The 5700-nt window shown below is 29.1% G+C and overlaps 3 non-coding genes across 3 annotated transcripts; 1 reads left to right on the top strand and 2 right to left on the bottom strand.

Moving 5' to 3' along the window:
* Nucleotides 1-4071: 4071 nt before the first annotated feature.
* On the top strand, nt 4072-4143 carry Trnae-cuc. The gene has a single exon. It is a non-coding gene; the product is annotated as a tRNA-Glu (tRNA).
* A 137-nt stretch (nt 4144-4280) lies between these two features.
* Nucleotides 4281-4352, bottom strand: Trnag-ucc. The gene has a single exon. It is a non-coding gene; the product is annotated as a tRNA-Gly (tRNA).
* Nucleotides 4353-4630: 278 nt separating this feature from the next.
* Trnag-ucc lies at nt 4631-4702 on the bottom strand. The gene has a single exon. It is a non-coding gene; the product is annotated as a tRNA-Gly (tRNA).
* Between the last annotated feature and the right edge of the window lie 998 nt (nt 4703-5700).

The raw sequence follows: 5700 nt of genomic DNA on the forward strand, positions 1-5700 counted from the left end.
TATATATATTTTTTTTTTTTAAAGAGATGATGTATTTCATTATTCTTAATTTAGGATAAGTGCCCAATTACTGTGGCCCCTATTAGTGTGCTTTTATATTTCGATAAGAAAACTAGCACAAATAAATAAGGAAAAAATTTTTTTTTGTTAAGTTAAATTATTAATGCATACGATACCAAAGATAATATTTTATTTTTTGAGTATTAAAGTATTTTAAATATTTTTCGAAAGATATGAGGAATTTGTGAATCCAGTAATACGTATCGCAAGATTTTAAGCTTGTCCCTATTAATGTATTGGAGCTGAGAAGAGTTGTATTATGTACTGTGAAATAAATATAATTGAAATAATGATTTATGTAATATTAATATAAACAATTAGCTTAAATTTATTGTCTGTTTTAGTAACTATATGTTAAAATGAGTCAAATGTTGATAGGCGCACAAATTGGGAACACATTAATAAGGCCATCGTTGCTTAGAGGACTCATTAATAGGGACAAAAATATGTTTTCTATTTTTATCAAAAATATTATAAAGTTAACATTTTTTATAAAAGAATAAAGAAATATTATAAAAAAAAAAGAAGTAGTTGAAAAACCGATATTGATTGCAAGCAAATAAAATTAAAGCTACAATATTTAAAAAATAATTGAGTAATAAGCAAATTGGCTAAAAGCACATTAATAGAAACAGTTATCTTAGTAATGCTGACTTTTTGAAAGATTGAATTAAACAATAAATTATTATTATATTATTATTATATTAATTAGTTGTATTTATCCTAAAACTTGGAGAGTACTGTATGTATATATATATTGTATACGCGCGCGCGCGCGCGCGCACACACACACACACACACACACACACACACACACACATACATACACACTGAGTACCCTCCATAAGTTAGAGAACACCCTATGTTTTACAGGAAAGCCATTACATAACAGGGATCTGTCTATACATGTTTTTTGTTTAAATACTTCATAAGACGTCCGAGATGTTTGACAATCATTTCACAGCATTGAAGTGCTCAAGATTGAATTTCGCACTTTGGTTTATTTTTTTATGTGTATTGTCACTTGTTTTGTAACATCATATTTGTGTTCGTTGTATATACATAGGTCATTTAATCATAGTTTAATGGTTTCTATAAAAATGGTAACTATTTAAGTCGTAAATTGATTTCAGACTCCGTAAAAATTATAAAATAGCTCCGAAAAATCAGATTTCGTATGAATCGCATTTTAATAAAAATTCCATATTTTAATAGCATGTTATAAAATTTTTAATTAAAAAAAAAACAAAATAAAAGTACATACATACTTTTGTATCGCCTTTTTTTAATTAAGTACTTACTTACAAATCTGTAGAACGTAGGGTATCCCCAAACTTATAAAGAATACTAATAATTATAAATGTAATTTGCGTTAAATAAAAGATATAGATTATCTTAATTTATGAGAAAACGCAGTAACTATTTCATCTATCATAAAGGTATTCAAGGAATAGAATATTTCTTGAACATCTTTTTTATTATATAAAATCTTTAATTCCATTTCAAACACTGATAAAAACTTTTATCAATCCTTTTTATTTTTATCTTTTTTTATTTTTCTTTTTTTCTTACGAATGTCTCGGGAGAGATATAAGATTAGAAACAGTTTCACTGTAAAATAAATTTAAGAAAAAGTTAAATGTTGCCTAAATTTTCGTTTTCAAAAAAAATAAAATAAAAAAATACTAAAATTAAGAAATTGAAAAATTTTCCTACAATAAAACGGAGAGCTTTCTGGGAGCTTATAAAATTTTTGTAAGCTTCATTTAAGCTTCAAAAAAACTTCTCGGGAACTTCTATGTCCGCTTTTGAAAGTTCGTTTTCTTGGAAGCTTCATTTGGTTCGCAAGGAATTCTTTTTAAGCTATCCGAGAGCTCAGCAAAATGAACTCACTGAGAGCTTATTTAGTCGAATTTTGTAAACTCCCTGGAACTCAGCAATATGAACTCCTTGGAAGTTGGAAATCCATTTTGTCGAATTTTAAAAGTTCCCCGAGGACTCAGCAAAATGAAGTCCCTGAAATTTAATCGGACTTTATACTGTGTGGATAAGAAATTAAAAAAAATAGTAATATATTTATCTTTATCTTTTTTTACTTCATCCTTATATTCTTCTTTCTATCTTACGAACGTATGCTTGGGAGAGATTTATGATCGAAAAGAAAATTTGTCAAACAATGAATTTAAGAATAAAGACGAAAAATGTTAACACATCTTCATTTAAAAACAGAAAATTATAAATTAAGAAACTGAAAAATTATCAATATATTTATGTGTTTATTAAGCTTATTATATGTTAATTGCATCATAAATTTTCTATTAAAAAGGTAAAAATAAATTTCGACAATTTTATTTATAATTCCCTTAATTCCCTTAATTAATTTAAATTACAATCGTTGTTAAGATAAATTCAACGAATTATTATAAAAGCATAAAAATTAAAGCTTGAAGCATAAGTATATTATTGATTTTCCGATCCACACTTTCTTTTCATTTATATTTCCGATACATTCTGTAAAACAAAATGTAAAACTAACGACGAGAAATACTGGGAAAAAAATTCGAAAAATTCTATTAGTCGCAACTATCTTTAATAATATTTCGAATTACGAATATCGCGAATATAGACGCGAGTAAACAATCTCGAAAATCCCGCATTCGATCGACGATGGAAAGACGGATTTTTTTTTGTTCTATTATGAATAATAAAGACGACCTTATATTTCCACAATTATTAAACATGCATCATATTTTTAAAAGTAAATAAAATGTCTTTTTTTTTAATATTATTTTTATCAGTGTTGGATCAGGATGCGCGCAATAATGTAATGCTCTTTTTCTGACTTACCACAAGTTCCTTTTTTTTTTATGGTTTTCCCATAATCGCCATTTTAATATTTTTGACCAATGATCTTTCTCATCCTCTAAGTAACAATACCCCTATCCTCTTCCTTCTTTCTTACCATTCTTCTTTCCTTAAATAAGATGCAGCTGCGTCGTTTCGCACCCCGTCAAGATAATCACTTCACGCTGATTACGCGGATGCAACTATTTTCGTAATTACTAATCTTTTGTGGGGATGAATGTGCTTTGTTCGGAAAAATGTGAGTAATCTCTAACGTGACGATGATTCTATCTGTCCACTTCGCGATTAACACTCCGCGACTGAGAAACAGGTACATTCGTGTCGGTGCTCTACCGCTCTACCGTTTACGGAGCATCTAAGTGCGACGTTGCCGTGTGTTGACAATACTGTAGCTGATAGCATACACTATAGCTATTAGCTATCGGCAACTACTACCACTCTTCCCTCCCCCACGCGTTATTAAGGTAACGCAAGCCAAAATCTGGCATCACTGTAGAGTGATAGCGTGATCACTGTCCTTCCGTCCTCCATCAACATCGCGACACAAAGACGCATGATTGTAACAATATTATTGAAACGTTTTCAAGAGACAAGTAATGGCAGACGTATGTTTGCAGCAGGGCAAGTCGTTTCACGTCTAATTTATAAAAGTGCAATCGTACAAAGTCAGATTTCGCACTCCTGAATTACAACACATCGTCGAGAAGCTGCACTGAGCTGCACTACAAAGCCAGCCTATGGCAACATGGCGCTGATTCAGCTGGTCGACGCGATGGTAGGAAAACGTCAGTGCTGCACTCTGCTACTACAGTGTGTACTGAACGAATTAATCGAATCTCCAACACAAAACATACGAAAAGATAGCTATTCAAAGTAACAAAGAGATAACTGCTTAAATACGATATTTCTTGATATGAAAATTTTCTTGGTACGAGTCTAGGACAGACTTTTAAATATTAATGAAGGAAATATGACATATAATAAAACAAGCATTATATAAAATTGGAATAATTTGATATTGAAATAATAATTGTGTATTATCTTTATTTTGAAATTTATGGATTCTAAATAATTTATATTAATTTATTAATAAATGCTTTATTCATATTACCTAATGATTGAGTACTGGGAACTCTGAAAACATACTCCGATATGGTCTAGTGGCTAGGATACCTGGCTCTCACCCAGGAGGCTCGGGTTCGATTCCCGGTATCGGAATATATTATTTTTGTCTAAATTTATAATATAATTATTAATAAATTTTTGAACCAAACAATTTAATTTATAAAATTCACTCTCGTAAATTTTAAATTAAATAATAAAAAAAACATTAATACGAGTGGCAAAAATAAGCCTGCGATGGCCGGGAATCGAACCCGGATCAACTGCTTGGAAGGCAACTATGCTGACCATTACACCACCATCGCAGATACAAGTCAGTTCGTTCAAAATGAATATACGGTACTCAGTTTAACATGGCGGAGAAATAAATTAAAATAAAAAAAAAACACCTGAAACGATTCAGAATCAAAATTAATTGCTCGGAAAACTATCATTATGGCGATTGCCATTGTATTGTAAGTGTGATTAATAAAATTTTATGAGTTTTTTTCATGGTGATGCAATGACAATCATTTATTATATTTTTTTTATTATATTCGCTCTATATATAAGTTTACAAAAAGAAAAATAAAAAAATAACTCCTGCGATGGCCGGGAATCGAACCCGGATCAACTGCTTGGAAGGCAACTATGCTAACCATTACACCACCATCGCAGTTGGCAAGTGGTTTCATACAAATGTACACATTGTCGAAGGACATTGATTACATATATTCACATAATCTTTCTTCTTGAACAATATCATTAATAATTTTGCTCTTTGTAACTTTCTGTACTTAATCATTCTACCTTTCTTTTTTTCCTTCCAACTTATATATTTATTTAATTTCAAGTGTAGAAATAATACAATATATTCCAATTAGAAATATATCTAATATTTGCAAAATACTGTACTTTAGAAGACAAAAAAGAATTTCATTTTGTCGATTTTTTAATAATAATTGTTAAAAATTTGATATAAATAAATGTTTTTCGATAAGCAAAGCATAAAATTTAAATATGAAGTTTGTTAAAGAATATTGAGAACAAATCATGTACGCGATACAAATTGTATAATACAAACGCAATTAGTAGAAAAATTGATAACTGAGCTCTATTCTACGAAATTATTTAATTTAAGCGTACTCTATTGAATTTATATATACATATATCTACTTATTAAGCGTGTAGATTTATCTACATTATGTTTATCAGCAGAAAATAATAAAAGATAAAAATCATCGTTCAAGAAGAATCAAATAAAAATAATCGTTTATCTCCGTTATCTAAATTCCAAATATCAGTCACAAACTATATATCGATGATTTTAAAGAACACGTAAAGATTATATTACATTATCAATTTATCAAATAACAAATAAAAATATTTTTCTTTTTTTTTACTCGTCAAAACAATATATATATTTATTGTTTTGTCAAATAATATTGTTGAAATAACTTGTTCATCTAAATAAAAGTCTATCTACATTGCTTTCAAAATTTAATACATTAATAATTTCAGATGTGACAGATAAATTCATATATAGATAATAATTCGTTACAAAGTCGATATCAATCATCGTGCTACTCAGTCTGCGGCAATTTAGTCGATATCCAGTCACATGGATATGGGATCCATCTCTTAAACAATTTTTCGTAAACCGATATAACGTAA

Source organism: Atta colombica, unplaced genomic scaffold (assembly GCF_001594045.1).
Source record: "Atta colombica isolate Treedump-2 unplaced genomic scaffold, Acol1.0 scaffold198, whole genome shotgun sequence".
NCBI classification, from domain to species: Eukaryota; Metazoa; Arthropoda; class Insecta; order Hymenoptera; family Formicidae; genus Atta; species Atta colombica.